We start from the raw sequence: 21,566 nt of genomic DNA, 5'->3' as shown, positions 1-21,566 counted from the left end.
ATAAGCCAGCACTGAAGCCACAGAAACTTAGTGGGGCTGCAATACTCCAATATTTCCATTCCTACTTCCTTTTTAATAGGAAAAGCTGGGAGGTAGAAGGTCTGATCCGAGCTGCAATCTTCATAGAATTATAGAGTGCAGAAACTGACTCTTCAGTCCAAGCAGTCCATGCAGAATATAATCCCAAACTGAACTAGTCCTACCTGCTGCGCCTGGCTCATATCCCTCCAAACCTTTCCTATTCACGTACTTATCCAGATGTCCTTTACATATTCTCATTGTACCTGCATCCTCCACTTTCTCAGGAAGCCCATTCAACACGTGAGCCACAGTTGATTAAGCTTGTCACCATGTTTCCTGACCACATTAGGTCAAACCAAAGTTTGTGAATTTACCACCACATCTGAAAAAGAGTCCATTGTTGAGAAGGAAAACTCACAGGACATTGTTGCTGGCACAACATAGACGTGTTGGGCAGTCTAACCTCAGCTTGTTAGGTTCTTTCAGCACAACACCTCCGAAAGGTCTGCTGAAATGGCACTGAAGTTGTAGAATTTTAAGCAGCAATTCTATCAGGAGCCACTAGGGGCTTGGGTAACATCTGTGTGAGCTTAACAAAAATTGCACTAGGTGCTGGCACCGTCTACGAAACTGGCCATAGATGGGGTTCCATTGATAAGTGCACAGGAAATAAGAGGAGGATTGGCCAGTTGGCCCAACAAGCCCATTCTGTCATTCAGTACCATCATGGCTGATCTTGTCTCCAACTCATAGATTCGTACAGTGCAGAAAAGGCCCTTCAGCCCATTGAGCCTACACTGATATACCTACCGCCAAAAGAGCGCTAATCCCAATTTCCTGCGCTATCCTTGAATGTTACAATATTTGAAGTGCTCAGCCAAACAGTTTTTTTAAAGCTTGTAAGGTCCACTACCTTCCCAGGCAATGCATTCCAGGTTTGCACCAACCACTGTGAAAAAGTTTTTTTTCCCAAACCCCCCTCAATCTCCTGCCCCTTGCCCTAAAACTATGCCCCTTCATGACCCCTCAACCAAGGGGAACAGCTGCTCTCTATTCACCCTGTCCATTCCCCTCGTAATCTTATACACCTCAATTGCGTCTCCCCTCAGCCTTCTCTACTCTAAATAAAACAATCCAAGCCCAGCTAGCCTCTCTTTATCACTCATTTTCTATATCCTAGGATTATCCTGGTGAATCTCCTCTGTATTCCCTAATAGCTCCACTTTACTCCCGCATCTCTTGCTTCCCCAAGATGCTGAAAATCTGTCTGTGAGAGCATCCACAATCCTCTGGGCCAGAGGATTCTAAAGTGAAGAAATTTCTCCTCATCTCAGTCCAAAACAATTGGTTCCTTGCCCCAAGAGTATAACCCCGTTCCCACTTATTTTTATATTTCCAAACCAGGAGTAAAACTCTCTCAGTGACTACCTTGTGCAACCCCTTGAGAATATTTCACATTTCAATGCGATCACCTCTCATTGCTGTAAACTCCAGAGAAGATGGACCCAATCTGCTCAGCATCTCATCATAGGGCAGCCCCCTTATCCCAGGGACTAATGTAGTGATCCCTCACTCTACCACCTCCAATATGAGTGTGTCTTTCTACATCATCCAATATCCCAAGCATTGAGGCACTGACCCCCCCCCCCCACCTTGATTGGCTACAATGGGCTGGGCATGTCGTCCACATGACTGGCACAAGATTCTATGAGCAGGTGCCCTACTCCCAGCTCCAAAACGGCAGGTAGGCCCCAGGTGGGCAGGGGAAGTGATACCCTCTAGGCCTCACTGGGGAGGTGTGGCATTCCCACCGGACACCTAGAAATCACTGGCCCAAGACTGTCCAAAGTGGAGGAGCTGCATCTGGGAAGGCATTGAGCGCTTTGAGACTTGCTATCCAATGAAAGGAGCACGCAGCCACTCCTTCTCATGACCACCAACTGCCCCCGAGGGTAACAGAGCCTGTGGTAGCCCTGTAGGTCTGCACAGGCATCTACAAACTCCCCCTGAGCGTGGAAGAGAGTCATCCTTATCCGCGAGGGACTGCCAATCCGTCAATGAAGACGATCTTTCCTCAGATAAATAACTGAGCACAGTACACCACGTGTGGTCTCAACAAAGCCTGTAACATTGCAGCAAGGCTTCTTGCATTCCAAACCCCTTTGTGATAGACGCCAGCAAAACATTTACCATCAGCATAGAATCCCTGCAGTGTGGAAACAGGCCCTTCGTCCCAATAACTCCACACTGACCCATCGCCTTATACCCCACATCCCTGAACACTACAGGCAATTTAGCATGGTCAATCCAGCTGGTCCCCACATCTTTGGACTGTAGGAAGAAACTGAAGCAAACCCACACAGACATGGGAGAGAACATGTAAACCCACACAGACACGGGGAGAATGTGCAAACTCCACACAGACAGTTGCCTGAGGGTGGAATTGAAGCCAGGTTCCTGGTGCTATGAGGCAGCAGTGCTAACCACTCAGCCACTGTGCCACCCTTCTTCATTCACCTTCTTCCATTGTATGTTAGGAATATGTCATTTTACAGTTTGTGATCATTACAGAGATGGCGGATGGGCTGGCATGGATTTTGTAAACTTCCTTAAAGTTTAGAAGGTCCGACTTCAGGTTAGAATATCTTTGACCTTGCTGTGCCACTGAATAATATTTACAAAGTCAGTTGAGGTAAAGAAGATATTAACTTTATGTAAAAGGCATCTTACTGTGGTTTCATCTTACTAAAAGCTGCAAAAGAGAGCAAGATCATGTGACTCTGCAAACCCTTCCTCCTGTGGTGTGGTAGGTGTTTGATTACCACATTGTCAGAATGAACCTTTCTCAGCGATATGTAGCACTATCATTCATAAAGGAAGGAGTAAACAGGGGAATAATTGTTCATCTGTCTTAAAGGAGGCTCGAGCAATGAAGACTAAGCAGATCACAAAACCCAGGGCTCGGCCCCGTGCACTTCTATCAACCCATAACTAGACTGACAGCGGGAATCCACTTCAAGAAATCCCAATATGACTGCTGACTGGTCAATACATCTCTTATTCAGCTGAAATGGAAAAGACTGTCAGTTTCTGAGGTAAGGGAACTAATGCCCTTCTTGTTCGGACCATTGTTCCTTGCATTTCCTGGAGGAGATGTTTTTCAATTGCTCAACACACTGGCTAGGTCAACACATGAAGAACAATCACCCTTCACTTTTCTCTGATAGTTTGGCAATGAAACTTCTTTTTGTTAAACAAGAGAGAGAGTTGCATTTACATAACATCTTTGGCAACATCAGCAAAACACTTTGCAGCCAATGAAGCTCTTGTTTGCAGCGTGTGGGGACTTTTGCATTACAGGAAATGAGGACAGCTCATGAAATCAGCACAGCAAGATCTCACAGATACACAACCCGATCGTTGGGTTCTAGCAATGGGGTGATTGAAGGATAAGTCTTCATTTTTTATTCTCCTCCTTCGACAGCCCATCAGAGTGATTCACTCCTACTGGCACTCGCTGGAGGAGTTCACTGACGGCTGATGAATCCAGCGGGTGATCTTCAGTCTATGCCAATCATGGACCAAGTAGTGCCTGAAGGATCAGTTTGTATCAGAAGTTGGCACACTCCATCCAACACCTCAACCTTGATCTCTGCGCCTTCTCCATGAAGTCTCTCACTATGCCTTGGTCATTTTGGTCAGTCCCAGACCGGGACTCCCATCAAATTCTTGACATTGTCCAAAACACTGGGGATAACACCTCCTCTCTTTCTCACAATCACAACCTTGGGGTCTTTTGCATCCATCCAAGAGTAGTAGTAAAGGCATAGGTTTAAGGTTGGAATAACTCCATGGAAGCTGGTATCCCACCACCAAATCACTCTTTCTTTACACATGAAAAGCCCTTGACATTGATCCATCTCCCTTCAGCCAGCTCTCAGAGTGAACAGAACCCCGGCACTCTTTTATTTGCCAGCCAGGGCTCCCTGATTGGACCAAATTAACAGTCCCCAATCAGGGAACTCATACTCCATGAGGTCCAGCTGGCTGACCGTGTTACAATTACTGCAAGGTGAGAGGGGAAAAATTTAAAAGGGATCTGAGGGGCAACTGCTTCACACAGAGGATGGTTCCTTATGTGGAATGAACAGGCAGCTGAAGTGTTGGAGGCAGGCACAATTACAACATTTAAAAAAACATTTGGATAAGTACTTGAATAGGAAAGGTTTGGAGGGATATGGGTGAAGGTGGGACTAGTTTATTTCAGGATTATGTTCGGCATAGACTTGTTGGCTGAAGGGTCAGTGCTGCATGACTATAAGAGTTGCAAAAGCAAAGTCGCTGGAAAAGGTCAGCAGGTCTGGCAGCATCTGTGAAGGCGAGAACAGAGTTAACGTTTCGGGCCCAATGGCCCTTCCTCAGAATACAAGAGGTGCCCTTGGTTTAAATTATCATTGAATAGTGGCACTGAAAACCAGCTCACCACCACCATCTCAAGGGACAACTAGGCAAAAAAAGCCGGGCCCAGCCAGCAACGCACACATCTCACAAATAAACAAGAAAAAAACTTCAGACAGTACAGCACTCCGTTTGTGTAACAATGAAGGTCTGTCTAGATCAGAAGACAAAGATTGATTCGATGACAATTACTGGATGTTGAAGGGGACCAGTAAATCCTACCCTCTTGCTCCTCTCCATCTTTCATGTACAGTACAAAACCCAGCATTTTTCATCTCTCTCTCTCTCTCTTCACTTCCAGAGTCCCCCTAAACTCCAAACACTGACTCTGCTTCTCTCCCCACAGATGCTGTCAGACCTGACAGTTCTCCCCGGCATCATTTTTTTTTTGCTATTTCAGCTCTTCAGCGCTGGATGCATTTTTTTCGCATTTATTAAATACTGATAACTGTTTGACCGTTCTATCAAACTAACACCAGCTTCCCAGCTGTGAATGGGGCTGTGTCCGGAGGGAAATTAGCCTGTGAACACACACACACGCAAAGGTGCTTTCAGAAAGGTCAATATCACCTCGATATGTTTGGTTTTGCGCCATTTGGGTAGAACAAGCTCTCAGACCGAATGCACAGGGGCGTGTATCGCTTTCGTGCATTGCTACTGTCTATTCAAATTAGAATCAAAAACAGAAATTGCTGAAAAAGCTCAGCAGGTCAGACGGAGAGAAATCAGAGTTGACCTTTAGGTTTTTATATTGGGATTAAAATTATTCTGACCTTGCTTGGCGTTTAACATTTTGGGGGAAGGGGGTGTACTTTGTTCTGGAACAGAGGATCTGCTGTGAAAAATGTCATACGTTGCAAAGTCTCGATATCAGCATCCGAACATAAAAACAGACTCTGAACAGTGAATGGTTAAATCAGCTGTTGAAACAAATCTGCACTCAATCCACCAACCTCTTCCCCTCCTCATCTCTTTGCCTCTCTGACTCTCTCTCTATTTTCTCTGTGCGTGTTTGTCTCTCTCTCTCTCTCACACACACACACACACACACACACATACTCACAAAGTCCTATCCCTGGGGAAGAGGGAAAATCGATATAAATCTCCCTCCCTCTACCAGAATGGCGCATGCCATTAAAACGAACAGATGCTCTCAGGCGAGGGGAGAATTTGCTTTGGGCACATACAAGGTACAATTTGAACATTTCATTTCTTTTGTTCTTTTGTTTGATGTAAGGATATGTTAGAATTTACCGTCCAACAAAACAAAAATTACAGAAATTGAAGGATAATTTGGTGGTGTTATTTTGTGTTTTATCTTGGAAAAGGGCAGCGGGAGGAAGGATGGGGTCTATGGACTGAGTCTGAGCGTGACAGCCATCAAAGCTGCTTTCAGTTGCCAGTGCTGATATATATATAATATATATAATACATAGATATAAACTGTCAACCTGGGAATTGAAAGTTAAGGGCACGGTACCCTATGAGTCCTGAGCTCATTGCTTTCTGAAGCTATGACGTTGGTGCGGTTCGATCAGAGGGAGGACGCTCTGGTAGGTGTACACCAAAGAGCAAATTTTTTTTTGTGTGTGTGTGTCCCATTTTGGGTTCTGGGGGGATCATGTTGTGCGAGGTGCATAGATTTTTATTTTGTGACTGTATCTCACAGGGGAATCGGAGATGCTCGACCAGACATCCTTTTGTACCTCGAATCTACGGGAATGCTTGCTGCTTGCAGTTGACAATGGGTTTTATTTTTTTTAAAAAGAGAGAAGCTAGCATCTGCTTTCAAAGCAATGTTTGGGAGGTTTGGCAACTCAGAAAAGGAGCATTTTCCAAACATTTTCAGTCGTGTGGGAGTGTCTTATCGTCTCTCTTTCTCTCTGTGTCCCTCTCTCGTTAATATATCTGTATCTACACACCTATGTCTGAGTAATCACAATGTTTAATAAACTGGGTCTTTGTCATAGTGGGAGGAGGAGATGTGATTGGTGGTGGTCTGATGGAGGAGGGGGCAGCTCACAATGACTTGATGTTCTCAACAGAGAAATCACTGCAGTGTTTTATCTTGTGCTAATAAATTGTCAGGAATCAGTAATTTTGTACCAGACCCCCATCTTGTTTATTAGTTCATTCCCTTCCCCCATCTCCCTTTCCCGATACACTCCATCTGAGTCATTAGGGACATCCTTCGCATTTTTACACGGTCAGGAATCTCTGGCTTTACAAACAGAAATTCCCAGCGCGGATATGTGGCCTTTCTAGCTCGGTCTGCCACAAGTTCTTAAAAGCACCCTTTTCTTGAAATGAATTGTTCAAACAGTAAAGATCTGCTTCATCTCCCAAAGGATGAGGGAAATAACACACAAGTAGAGTATCAGAGTGCTCCATGCCAGGGTATGGGTCACCATGTCAGGTGCTTGTGCTCTTAGCAAAGCATAAATCCTCTCTGCCACTTATCACCCGGGACTCGGGAGCGAATGAGTTTTATTCCTCAGGATGCCAGTAGCATTTTAATTCGATGCCCTTTCCTTGGAAACATACTTTCTTAAGGTGGATGCTGTGGTACAAAGAGTGAGAGACAGAGTGAAATAGAGAGTGTGAGATAGAGAGTGAGAGATAGAGAGTGAAATATAGTGTGTGAGAGACAGATAGAGAGTAAGAGATAGAGAGTGAAATAGAGAGTGTGAGATAGTGACAGTGAGAGATAGAGAGTGAAATAGAGAGTGTGAGATAGTGAGAGTGAGAGATAGAGAGTGAAATAGAGAGTGTGAGATAGTGAGAGTGAGAGATAGAGAGTGAAATAGAGTGTGTGAGATAGTGAGAGAGTGAGAGATAGAGAGTGAAATAGAGAGTGTGAGATAGTGAGATAGAGAGTGAGAGATAGACAGTGAAATAGAGAGTGTGAGATAGTGGGATATAGAGTGAGAGATAGAGAGTGAAATAGCGAGTGAGAGATAGTGAGCGAGAGACAGAGTGAGAGGTAGACTGAAAGATAATGAGGGAGAGACAGAGCATGAGAGATAAAGAGGGAGAGACAGAGAGTGAGAGGTAGAGTAAGAGGAGTGTGAGAGATAGTGAGGGAGAGACTGAGAGTGAGAGGAGGAGTGTGAGAGATAGTGAGGGTGAGACTGAGAGTGAGAGGAGGAGTGTGAGAGATAGTGAGGGAGAGACTAACAGTGAGAGAAGGAGTGTGAGAGATAGTGAAGGAGAGACTGAGAGTGAGAGAAGGAGCGTGAGAGATAGTAAGGGAGAGACTGAGAGTAAGAGGTTAAGACTGAGAGCTAAAGAATGAGAAGCAGAGTGAGAGATAGAGTGACAGATATAGTGAGTGAGAGACACAGAGAATGACAGACAGAGTGTCTGAAATGTTTATAAAGAACTAGTCACTATCTCAGTACACCCCCAGGCATTTTACAGCCAATAGAGTACTATTTGTAATGAGACTGTGGTGAAACATGGCAATCAAATCATTACACAGCAAGGCTCCATACCATACCACAAGATATTAGATCATCAGATTATGCACATAGGTTGGACGATCAGTGTTGTCTAGAACCTGGTGGAGAACACTCCATACTCTTCTTTGGAAGATCTCATGGGACCATTTTTGTCAATGAAAGTTGGCAGACGCAACTGCAGTCTGATGTGTCATTGGAACATTGGCATGTTTGGAAGTGCAGCACTGCCTCATTGGTACGCTGGATAGGTTGTGCTTGGGCTTCTGCAGTGGGTAGTGCTTGAATGCACAAACTTCAGGCATTGCTGGCCGTATTTAGGGACTATAAGGCCAGGATTTGTTACTTATTCCTAATTGCCCTTGAGAAACTGGTGGTCAACTGCCTTCTTGAACAGCTGCTGTCCATAAATACAGCAACAACACAATTGAGGAGGGCTTTCCAGGGTTCTACCTAGTAACAATGAAAGAACAGTGATTTATTTCCACGTCAGGATGGTGTGTGCAAACCTGGAGGTGGTGGTGCTCATATATATCTGCTCACCTTGTCATTCTAGGTGGCATAGGTCATGGGTTTGGAAGGTGCTGTCTGAGGTCCCTGTTGAATTTCTGCAGTGCATCTCATAGATGGTGCACATAGCTGCTACTGAGTGTCGGTGGTGGATGGAGTGGATGTATGTGGATGTGATACCAATCAAGTGGGCTGCTTTGTCCTGGATGGTGTCGAGCTTCTCGAGTGCTGTTGGAGATGCGCTCAAACAGGAAAGTGTGGAGTTTTCCATCCTGACTTGTACCTTGTCAATGATGGACAGGCTTTGGGCAGTCAGGAGGTGAGTTACTCACTGCAGGATTTCTACCCACTGACCTGGTCTTGTAGCCACTGTATTTATTGGACTCAGGGGCAAATCTTCTACACACTGATTTTTGGCTGTCAGCTCAGCAGAACTATGTTATGATGTCTTTTATTGTCAGCAACTGTGAAAGCACTTAATATTTTAAAGACTGATTCTATCTGCAACGATGCTCTCTCGGATTGCAAACTGCTGTCAATATTTTAGAGAGACTGGGATTGTTCTCCTTACTGTGAAGATTAAGTGGAGAATCATTGAGGTGTGCAACATGAAGGATTTTGCTATGGGAGATCATGAGAAAATGTTCCCACTGGCAGGAGGGTCACTATACGAGGAACACTGAGGACAAATGAAGACACTACAAAGTAAATGAGCAGAAACCTTCTCACTCAGTGAATTATGATGATCGGAAGTGCTACCCGTAAAAAAATGGCAGAAGTAAATTCAGTTGTAACAATCAGAATTAGATAAGTGTGAGAAACATGTGTAAGGCTATGTAAAGACAGCTGGAGGGCAGATCTGATTGGTCATTCTTTATGTAAGCTGGCACAGGCTCGATGGGCCAAATGGTCCTTCAGATAGGAATCTATGATTTAGGACTACAATTAGGCAATTCAGCCAATCCCCCTTACCCACATTGTCTGCTTAACTGAACCTTGAATAAATTCAGTGACTGCACCCACCCCCACCATACCTTCAATGAGTTTTGGGAACGTGAATTTCAAAAGTTAATGGCCATCTGAGAGACAATAAAATTCTCCTTACCTCAGTTTTAAAAGAGCAAACTCAAATCCTTAAACTATGTCTCTGAATTCGAGTTTCCCCACACGTGGAAACATTCACCCTGTATCTCCCTGTGCATTTCTCGAAGATCACCTCTCATTGTTCTGAGCTCTGATGGGTACAGAATAAAGAATTCCCTCTTCCATTCCGAGATTCTAACTATGCATGATCCAAGTGGACTTTCTCTGAAATTTGCCTAAACCAACAATATTTTGTTTCACAAATTAGGAGAGCAACAGTGTACACAGTGCTCCGGATATGATCTCGCTAAGGTCCCATATATCTCAGTAAAACTTCCCCCTTTTATATTTCCGTTTCCCTGCTCATAAGCATCATTAATCTGCTTAAGAACTGAAAGAACTGCAAATGCTGTCAATTGGAAACAAAAACAGAAATTGCTGGGAAAAGCTTAGCAGGTCTGGCCGCATCTATATGAAGAAATCAGAGTTAATCTTTCAGCTCCAGTGACCCTTCCACAGAAGTCAAATAACCCATTTGCCTACCCTACGCATGATACTATCCCACAAGAGCCTTGATCAGATGAGCCAAGGAGAGGCAGATGGAGTTTAATTTAGATAAATGTGACGTGCTGCATTTTGGAAAGGCAAATCAAGGCAGGACTTATACATTTAATGGCCAGGTCCTGGGGAGTGTTACTGAAACAAAGAGACCTTGGAGCGCAGGTTCATAGTTCATTGAAAGTAGAATCGCATGTAGGCAGATTAGTGAAGAAGACTTCTGGTACGCTTGCCTTTCTTGGTAGGTGCAAGACTATAGGAGTTGGGAGGTCATGATGAGGTTGAACAGGACATTGGATAGGCTCCTATTGGAATGCTATGTTCAGTCCGGTCTCCCTGCTAAAGGAAGGATATTATGAAACTTGAAAGGGTTCAGAAAAGGCTTACAAGGATGTTGCCGGGATTGGAGGGTTTGAGCTACAGTGAGAAGCTGAATAGGCTGGGGCTATTTTCCCTGGAGCATCGGAGGTTGAAGGGTGACCATATAGAGGTTTATAAAATTATGAGGGGCATGGATAGTGTGAATAGGCAAGGTCTTTTCCCCAGGGTAGGGGAGTGCAAAACTAGAGGGCCATAGGTTTAAATTGAGGGGGTAAAGATTTAAAAGGGACCTGAGGGGCAACTGTTTCACACAGAGGGTGGTGTGTGTATGGAAGGAGCTGCCAGGGGGAATGGTGGAGGCTGGTACAGTTACAACTTTTAAAAGACATCTGGACGGGTACATGAATAGGAAGCATTTAGAGAAATACAGCCAAATGTTGGCAAATAGGACTAGATTATTTTCGGATATCTGGTCGGCATGGACGAGTTGGACTAAAGGGTCTGTTTCCATGTTTACAGCTCTAAGACTCTCTGACTCTAATTACACTGAAAAAGCCATAAAAGATCACCTTTAGATAACAAGGTGTGGAGCTGGATGAACACAGCAGGCCAAGCAGCATCAGAGGAGCAGGAAGGCTGACGTTTCGGGCCTAGATCCTTGTTTTGATTTATAATCCATATCATTTTTTAAAGCTCAGGAAATGTGGTAAGGCAACAACACCAGATGGAAGTAGATTTATTTAACAGTCGTCGGTGGAACAGTGTCACATAAGTGAAAGCTCGCTGAGCTGAATAGCTCTCCGCTGCGCCTTTGGTAGAGGCAGTGGCGAGGAGGGTGGCCTTGGAAGAAGTTGGATTAATAAGATGCTTTGGGCAGAGTTGGTTAGCTTTGTCAGGTTAATGCACAATATTGCCCCACGTGGCTTCTGGAAATTTCTGCTCAGCACATAATTAGTGTTTTATCCACTCGCAGCTGCTAGATAAATAAATCCATGTAAACAACTGTTTGTTCTGAACTTGTAAGTGGTAACTGAAGGGGTAATGTTTCCATTCCTCTGTCTGCCTCTCCCAGCTTGACACACTTCCTGAAGTTTAAAAAAAATTCTTATCTGTGCATCTAGTTGCTCAGTTTTAATTGTCATTTTTACGTATTTCAACTATTGATTTCTTCACATAGGAGATAAATGTTGGAATGTAATGAATTCAATACATAATCAAGGACAGTCTTTAAGAGTATAAACAGTTCCCCATGTCCCTCCCTGTAGACTCTGCACTTTTTAAAAGAAAACACTCATTTAAAACTACTTCATCAGAATGTGAAAATGAAAGCAAAATACTGCTAGTGATCGAAACTAACAAAAGGGAGTGCTGAAATGAAAGCATTCCTACCTCACAGTGCCAGGGACCTGGGTTCGAATTCCATCCTATCTATGTGGAGTTTGCATGTTCTCCCTGTGTCTATGTGGGTTTCTTCCCACAGTCCAAAGATGTTCAGGTGGATTGGCTAAAATTGCTGTAGTGTCCATGGATATGTAAGCTAAGTGGAATAGCCATGGGAAATGCAGGGTTCTAGAAATGGGGGAGGGGAGCTGAGTGTGGTAGCATGCTCTCGGGAGGGTCAGTGCATAAGTCAATAGGCTGAAGGGCCTCTTTACACACTCTAGATCTGGCAGCACTACTAGAGAGAGGAAACAGAGTACCTCTGACAAGGTAGGATGTGGAGCATAGATGGATGAGCATGTGCTTGCAGACAGAAGAGTGTGACACTAACCCTGGTGGAGCAGGGATGATCATTGACCTTATCATGGCACTGCTGGCTGCCCTTTTGAGATGGTATCAGAAGGCTTGTGCCTTTGGGCCAGGCTGCAGGAGGACACCACTTCCTCTTCCAGGTTCCTGTCAAGGTTTGGCTGCAACATCTTCCTGCTCTATCCATGACTTGAAAATCCACTGTGACCTTCCAAATATGGCATGGTTGCCTGGGCGTATTCAGTGGATGGGCGCAGAACAGGCTCAACAGTCCCACAAAAACTATCAGAAACAGCAAGCCTTTGGTCTCTCACTCTCTGACTTTATTCACTCTCACCCAATCCTCATCATCACTATTAGTGGGGCTTGCCACACTCAATGATGAACTGACCCTTTCAGATCCTTCAAATGGTTAGGGGAGGGGTAGGATGCTCTTCAGAGGGTTGGTGTGGACTCAATGGGCTGAATGGCCTAATTCCGCACTGTAGAAATTCTATGATTCCTTGAAATAAAAACTCACAGATAAAGCATCTTCCCCCATAGCTTTTATCAGATAACACTATAATACACTTGTTTATATAATTATATTGACCACTCCCCCATCTTACCCCAGTCTTTTACTTCTCCAAATTCAGATGATCTGGAGGTTTCACTGTTCTCTCTGAACGTGATTTCCTCAAATTTGGAAGAATTATACCTTGTGAGGTAGCAGGCCGCTGCCTTGGAATGTCTTCCTTTTCTCCCCCCTTCATTCATTCACAGGATGACGGCATCGCTGGCCAGGCAGCATTTATCGCCCGTCCCTAATTACCCAGAGAGCAAAAAATCTTCAACCACATTGCTGTGGGTCTGGAGTCACATGTAGGCCAGACCAGGTAAGGATGGCAGTTTCCTTCCCTAAGGGGCATGAGTGAACTGGATGGATTTTTCTGACAATCAGCAATGAATCCACGGTCATCATTAGATTCTTAATTTCAGATATTTTATTGAATTCAAATTCTACCATCTGCCATGGCAGGATTTGAACCCAGGTCCCCAGAACATTATCTGAGACTCTAGTTTAAGAGTCCAGTGATAATACCATTAGGCCATCCCCTTCCTGAATGCCTGAGGCTCTCTCCTCAATTACAGGACCTTGAAACTCTTGTCCTCCTTTCCCAGAGGACATTGTTCCTTTTTAGGGCAGACAGCATCATGAATTTTTAGACATTGTTAGTGATGGTTTCAATGAAGTTGTATATATGCCACATCTTCAATGTTCATCCTCAATCATTCGTCCAACTGTGCTGAGGCAGGTAGACCTTTTACATCAACTTGTTGACTGGTTTGAAGTTATATTGTTCAACCTCAGCAATTGAATTACTGGTGAAATCAATTTGTCGGCTTCCCTGAATTGTGTCATCCGAACATTCCTTCTTGCTCACTGTAATGCCCACTGTGGGTGATGAGGATTCTTCTTTGGAAAAGAGGTCCTCGAACCTGTCCCTTCCTGTTATCTCACTATCTAACGTGCGACATGGATTTGACATAACTATTTGGTGACTGTGCTGTGCTGTAAACTCACCCTATTCAGTTGTCAAATTCTTCACCTTGTTGAGTAGAGAAAACTATTCATTTGCAGAATCCTGTAAAATATTTGATTAATTGCTCCTTCACTTGTCTTGTCATTTAACTCTTTCCAGTTTTTTTTAATACAATTGAAGCCAATATGTACTTAACCTCAATTATTAATGGCAGTAACGGTGAGAATTTCTGGCTGTGTAGTACATGTGAGTTTTCTAGTATTAGGTGTCCTTGTATTGGAGAATTGCTTGTAGCATATCGTTAATGGGAAACACAATGCCCCTTGGATCATGTCATTGAACTGCTGTCAGCTGTAAGTAGTGTTTTGTCAACCAAAGGTCAGAATCTGATAATATTGTCATACTGGCCCAATGTGCAACTTGAAATCTGTAAGATGCATATTGATGAAAATGTCCACGTGCCAAACTGGGTCATCATATTCTTCCTCGAAAAACACTTGTCACCCACTAGAGCTTGCCCTACCTTATTTACCTCTTACTGCCACTGATCTCTTTTTTTTAATGCGTGTTCTGCTTTAGAACATTTTCTGAAAATGATTCATTAGCTGTAAAAGCATTTGATTTTAACAACTGGGCACTGTTTGGGCCCAAGAGGTTTCATTGCTTCAGAGTATTGGCAACAACTTTTAGTAACTTATGCCTGCCCTACCAGTTACATTTGTTTTATTTGGTTATCTGTCCTTTGTAGTTCTGTACCTTAAGAACTGAATCCATACCAAAGGTCTCCAATCCCAATCTTTAGTTAGAAATGACTTGCATTGATCCTGCTTTGTTCACCATCTGAACAGCTTCCTTTAGCATTAGGTCTTCTTCAAACTCTAATAAACCTAACAAAGATTCATCAGTAATGTCTACAACAAATTGATCTCTTATGCATTCTGATCTTAAATGATAATAGTGACATCGCTCCCTTTGTCTGCAGTGGCCATTAAAAATCACCTATTTTCCCTGCATGATGTATTCCTCTGCTAATTTTTTCTCCTTCAAGAGATTTCTTAGTTCTGAGGTTAAAATAACTATCACAATCATTCAGCACCACTTCAAATGTGTCTCATGTTGTTTTTTTAACTGAGGAATCATAACATCATCAGCTATACTCCCCAATATGTAGAGAGGTGTGTTTCGCAGCTCAGTATCTGGCTTAGTATCTAGTTCAGAAGCTATTCTATACCTCAAGTATTGTTTTCTCAAAGATGTCCAATTCTGTGTTCTATTTGGCTCATCTCTGAAGTTAAATTCTGAAAATACTATTTCAGATGCCATGCCTTCCTAACATGATTAAGTACAGAATGTCCACAAGTAGCAAATGGGTTTATTCTTGAGACCATAGATAAATTGATTTATACACAAGTTGGAGCATATTCCAGGACAATATAAAATAGCCATTTGTAAGTATGAAGAAATATGCAAATGTTGAATCTTTAAAATTCATATTAAGGCACTCTTGTGTGGGATCACGCTCATAAGTATGTGCTCGTAAATCCAAAGTTTGTAAATTAGGAACTGCCTGTACTTTATCTTCTTTTAAAGATTTTTATTTTTCACGAATAGCAGTCCTGCTGTTTTTTTTCTCTGTTCTGGAGGGCTTTTCTTTATAGTTTTAGTAGAGGGTTCCATGTACTTTTGCATCTATAATAGATGCTTTACAACCCTTTGTTGCTCCAGTGAAGTTTGTCCAATGTTTAGAGCTTTAGTGAAAGAATTAAAGGCTTTTGCTACTGTAATGGAGTCAGCTGAAAATATTTCTATATGAGAGTCAGATCTTTAAATGAGTGCCTTTGTGATTTTCCCAAAAACTCCAGTCCCCAGTCGAGCAAATCTCTTTTTGACCTTGTTAATTCCATGTCTTTTCCATCCACACCTTGTGCTATTTACTTGTTTGGTCCGAATCTGAAATTCAGTGTCCTTTTTTTTTCAATTCTAGCCCTTCTAGCCTGAATATCTGCACCATTTAAAGCTCCCCCGACTCTAATGCCCATGCCATTAGTTTTGACTCATACAGTCTCCGATATCCATCCATCCACTTGCTGACTAAACTCAGACTTGGGACTGCTCCCCGCAGACCACCTCACAATGCAACCTGCGCCTCTGCCAATTTCATCTGCATCTGCACTTCTTTTACCAGGTCTGAAACACACTCTATCATTCTTAGAAATATTCATCTGCTTTGGGTGTTACCAAGAGGCATTTCAACATTCATATCCTCAATAATCTTTTCGCTGAAGTCTCTGGATTACCGGCATGTTTGCTTTGTTAGGACTGGTGCTGTCAAATTGAATGTTTAGTTCCCACGCTGATCACCATGCTGCGCATACTGCCATCTGTATTCTCTAAATGTGCGGGTTTGTTAGGGGTTCATGAGTTCTAATGTGTATTAAGGTAGCTGCCTTCAGGTTTAATGACAAAAATGTCTTGCAGAGCAATATAGCTTATCGCAAAAAAACAGGAATTGCTAGAGAAACTCAGTAGGTCTGGCTGCATCTGTGGAGAGAGAGAAAGCAGAGAGAGCCTGGTGACCCTTCTTTGGAATGGTTCAGAACTATTTCTCTCCACAGATGCTGCTGAGTTTCCCCAGCAATTACTTTTGTTTTTACTTCAGATCTCCAGCATCTTGGTTTTGTTGCATCTGTGCAGGTATAACAGGCTACAAGAATCTTATTTTTTTTAATTCAGTCACAGATGTGGGCATCACTGGGTAGGCTAGCATTCAGTGTCAATTCATAATGGTCCAATAGGCAGTTAAAGAGTCAACCACATTGTTGTGGGTCTGGAATGACTTGTAGGCCAGACCAGGATTACAGTTTCCCTCCCTAAAGGACATTATTGAGCTGTATAGGCTTTTCTTGACCATTGACAATGGTTTCACATACATCACTAAACTCTTAATTTCAGATTTTAAGCCACTTCAAACTGTACTGGTGGGATTCAAATGCAGGAACTGTAAAGCATTGCTTGAGTCTCTGGATTAATCGTTTAGAGGTAATATTACCAGGCCATCACCTCCCTAAGAGTCTGCTTCATAACAAAGACTGTTTGGAGGATCTCATCCCTGGCCTAAGTCTCACATGGTCCCACTTTGCTCTATTTCCAAACTGCTCTTGTATTAACCCCTTGAGACACCCCCACAGCAAGTATTCTTCCTGTATGCACCAATATATGATAAATCATCAAATTCTGGGATATGTTAGATGCTTCAGAGAAAATGAATGGGACACGTTTTAGGAGCCAACAGCAGCACACACCACTTTGGAGACAATTGTGCCATTTACAATGTTAGACAGTTTCTTCAGCCAGAGAATCTTGGCATGTCTGTGCCATATTGATGACAGGCAGTTCCCATCTGTCGACAGTGAAGCACGTGTCAGTGCAACTTTTACATGGCTTGTAATGTTATTGGCGCACGGTGGTGGATTGACAAGCTGGAAATATCAGGTTCCTTGACGAGCCGAGAGAAATTGTAATTCCCATAGCTTCCCCTCCAAAGGCCATGAATAAGTCATTCAGCTTTCTTCCTTGCCTCACAAGGGCCTATCTGTTGCAATGTACCCCTGACTCTGATTTGGAATGAAGTTTCCTTCTCCTGGAGTGATCCTGTTCAATTTTACTCTCCATTTACTGGTAGCTTGCTGCTGCCATCCCATAATGTCAATCATTTTGCAAACAAGGAATGAGAACAGACCATTGGCCCTTTGAGCCTGGGGCCACATTCCATAGGATTATGGCTGATCTGATTCTAACTTCAACTCTACATTCCTGTATAACTTTATAATCCTGTTAAATCTTTCATCCACTCCCCTCCTCCCCCCAGTCATCAAAAATCTATCTACCTCTAGCGTAAAAATATTTAAAGGTTCGGCATCTGTTGCACTTTGAGGAAGGAATTGAAAAGAATCACAAGCTTCTAAGGAAAAAAGGCGCTCGTCCTACCACTGCCTTAGATAGACACCCCTTATTTTTAAACTCTGGTCCCTAGTTCAAGATTCTCATACAAGAGGAAAAGCCTTTCCGCATCCATTCAGTCAAGTGTGTTCAGGGCTTTAAATGTTTCAATTAAGTCTCCTCTGACTCATCGAAACACAAGGGAATGCAGGCCTTGCCTGTGTCGATTGTAACACGGATCTCATGGAATAGGAGTTCCCTGATTGAGGCTGTTAGCCTGGTCCAGTCAGGGACCCCCGGCTGACAGATATAATCAAGAGTGTCAGGGGTTCTGTTCCTCTAGGAGATCGCTCTGATCAAGCTGGGTCAGTGTCATATGCTAGGCATGTGTAAATAAAGGGTGACTTGGTGGCAGGATACCAGCGTTTGTGGGGTTGTTTCATAGCCTGTCTAGCTTTTCCTCATAAGGCAAATGAAAAGGCTAAAAGCCATTTTCCCACACAGCCCCATTTCAGTAGTTGTAAAGAAAAGGGCTATGAAGTAGGATTGCACATTCAGTAAATAATTATTGAGGCTTGCATATTACAATTCAACACATACTGCATCATATAAGCTTGTGAATTGGTATTTCTCAAGCAATTGTATCTATCGCTTCAGCTGAGCCACCCAACTCATTGCCCTTGGCCAGAAATCAGTGGATGTGCAGGCTGTGTGTCCTGAAGTCGGCTACATCTGTAGTGTTGGGGGAATAGGTTTGGGCTCCAACTGGCCACGGCTCAACAGCAGAGGCTCCATCATGGGACTTGTGGCTGGGGCTGAGCTTTGACATTCTGTGAAGGGCAGAAGACCATGGCTAGGGGAGAGAGAGACAGAGAGAGAGCCAGAAGCAGGAACTGGGCCACAGCATCAGCTCAGGGGGTACAGTGTCCCTCTGAGGAAGAAGAGCATGTGATCCTAATTTGGATCCCAATCCACAAGCTGAGACTTGCTGCCCTAAACTCAAGCATTTCTTGAAGAAATGACAATCCATTAACGAATGTGTATGGACAACAAACATCACTCCAACACGTTAATGCATATTTACCTGCACAGCTTCACCACACATCGCCTTAAATTCAATTGTTACTTAAATGCCTCCTGTTCGAGAGGAGCATGAAGTAAGTGTTTCAAAGACTTCCCTCAAGGAATGTGAGATAACAAGGTGTAGAGCTGGATGAACACAGCAGGTCAAGCAGCATCAGAGGAGCAGGGAAGCTGACATTTTGGGCCTAGACCCTTCTTCAAGGAATGCAACAGGATGTGGACACATGAGAGACCAAGGTTCAGAAGGAACTGACTCGGAGGTAGGTGCTGTGTGAAGGGTCACAATCCTTTGAGATCACCCTGTGGTAGGAGGAAACAAAGAAAAGGAAACCAAAAGAACTGTGGGTGCTGTAAACCAGGAAAAAAACTAGAAGTCACTGGGAAAAGCTCAGCAGGTCCGGCAGCATCTGCGGAGAGAAATCAGAGTTAACGTTTCGCGTCTAGTGACCCCTCCCCAGGACTCAGAACAACAAAGGAACTGGAGTAAGAAATGCAAGTGGTCTTGAGGCTAAGGATCAATTCCACCTTCCAGGAACAGCAGCCAAATGTGTGGTCAGAGATGCAGCTCTAGGACTGCGATCATCGCCACATACGGACCCACTGAACCCATGATCGGTGACATGGAGATAATGGGAACTGCAGATGCTGGAGAATCCGAGATAACAAAGTGTGGAGCTGGATGAACACAGCAGGCCCAGCAGCATCTCAGGAGCACAAAAGCTGACGTTTCGGGCCTAGACCCTTCATCAGAGAGGGGGATGGGGAGATTGTTCTGGAATAAATAGGGAGAGAGGGGGAGGTGGACCGAAGATGGAGAGAGGAGAAGATAGGTGGTACACGGAATTTCCCGTATGGACAATCATACTCATTAGCAAGTGAATACCTCCAAGCTTGTTTTTTGAAATTGTTATATCAAAACTAGATAACAAAGTGTGGAGAGATAATGGGAACTGCAGATGATGGAGAATCCGAGATAACAAAGTGTGGAGCTGGATGAACACAGCAGGCCAAGCAGCATCTCAGGAGCACAAAAGCTGACGTTTCGGGCCTCGACCCTTCATCAGAGAGGGGGATGGGGAGAGGGAACTGGAATAAATAGGGAGAGAGGGGGAGGCGGACCGAAGATGGAGAGTGAAGAAGATAGGTGGAGAAGAGAGTATAGGTGGGGAGGTAGGGAGGGGATAGGTCAGTCCAGGGAAGACGGACAGGTCAAGGAGGTGGGATGAGGTTAGTAGGTAGGAGATGGAGGTGCGGCTTGGTGTGGGAGGAAGGGATGGGTGAGAGGAAGAACAGGTGAGGGAAGCAGAGACAGGCTGGACTGGTCCCTATGTTCCCCATGCAGATGGCCTCAAGGCCCTCCGCTTCTTCCTGTCCCGCAGGCCCGACCAGTCCCCCTCCACCGACACTCTCATCCGCCTAGCCGACCTCATCCTCACCCTCAACAACTTCTCTTTCGATTCCTCCCACTTCCTACAGACTAAGGGGGGGCGGCCATGGGCACCCACATGGGCCCCAGCTATGCCTGCCTCTTTGTAGGTTACGTGGAACAGTCCCTCTTCTGCACCTGCACAGGCCCCAACCCCACCTCTTCCTCCATTACATTGATGACTGTATCGGCGCCGCCTCTTGCTCCCCAGAGGAGCTCGAACAGTTCATCCACTTCACCAACACCTTCCACCCCAACCTTCAGTTCACCTGGGCCATCTCCAGCACATCTCTCACCTTCCTGGACCTCTCAGTCTCCATCTCAGGCAGCCAGCTTGTAACTGATGTCCATTTCAAGCCCACCGACTCCCACAGCTACCTAGAATACAACTCCTCCCACCTACCCTCCTACAAAAATTCCATCCCCTATTCCCAATTCCTCCGCCTCCGCCGCATCTGCTCCCACGATAAGACATTCCACTCCCGCACATCCCAGACGTCCAAGTTCTTCAAGGACCGCAACTTTCCCCCAACAGTGGTCGAGAACACCCTGACCGCGTCTCCCACATTTCCCGCAACACATCCCTCACACCCCGTCCCCGCCACAACTGCCCAAAGAGGATCCCCCTCATTCTCACACACCACCCCACCAACCTCCGGACACAATGCATCATCCTCCGACACTTTCGCCATCTACAATCTGACCCCACCACCCAAGACATTTTTCCATCCCCACCCTTGTCTGCTTTCCGGAGAGACCACTCTCTCCGTGACTCCCTTGTTCGCCCCACACTGCCCTCCAACCCCACCACACCCGGCACCTTCCCCTACAACCACAGGAAATGCTACACTTGCCCCCACACCTCCTCCCTCACCCCTATCCCAGGCTCCAAGATGACTTTCCATATTAAGCAGAGGATCACCCGCACATCTGCCAATGTGGTATACTGCATCCACTGTACTCGGTGTGGCTTCCTCTACATTGGGCAAAACAAGCGGAGGCTTGGAGACTGCTTTGCAGAACACCTCCACTCGGTTCACAATAAACAACTGCACCTCCCAGTTGCAAACCATTTCCACTCCTCCTCCCATTCTTTAGATGACATGTCCATCATGGGCCTCCTGCAGTGCCACAATGATGCCACCCGAAGGTTGCAGGATCAGCAACTCATATTCCGCTTGGGAACCCTGCAGCCCAATGGTATCAATGTGGACTTCACCAGCTTCAAAATCTCCCCTTCCCCCACCGCATCCCAAAACCAGCCCAGTTCGTCCCCTCCCCCCAATGCACCACACAACCAGCCCAGCTCTTCCCCTCCACCCACTGCATCCCAAAACCAGTCCAGCCTGTCTCTGCCTCCCTAACCTGTTCTTCCTCTCACCCATCCCTTCCTCCCACCCCAAGCCACACCTCCATCTCCTACCTACTAACCTCATC

The 21,566-nt window shown here is 44.7% G+C and overlaps 1 protein-coding gene across 1 annotated transcript in view; it reads left to right on the top strand.

Annotated features, from left to right (window-relative positions):
• The first annotated feature begins 5,609 nt into the window (after nucleotides 1–5,609).
• The window catches only part of elavl3 (ELAV like neuron-specific RNA binding protein 3), a 252,150-nt gene continuing 236,193 nt past the window's right edge, over nucleotides 5,610–21,566 (top strand). The window contains exon 1 of the mRNA XM_048522068.2: nucleotides 5,610–5,669. The gene's annotated coding sequence lies outside the window, so the exon portion shown is untranslated. The remainder of the gene's footprint in view (nucleotides 5,670–21,566) is intronic.

This window comes from Stegostoma tigrinum, chromosome 35 (genome assembly GCF_030684315.1).
Source record: "Stegostoma tigrinum isolate sSteTig4 chromosome 35, sSteTig4.hap1, whole genome shotgun sequence".
Taxonomy (NCBI): Eukaryota; Metazoa; Chordata; class Chondrichthyes; order Orectolobiformes; family Stegostomatidae; genus Stegostoma; species Stegostoma tigrinum.
This window is presented reverse-complemented; position numbering and strand designations above follow the sequence as displayed.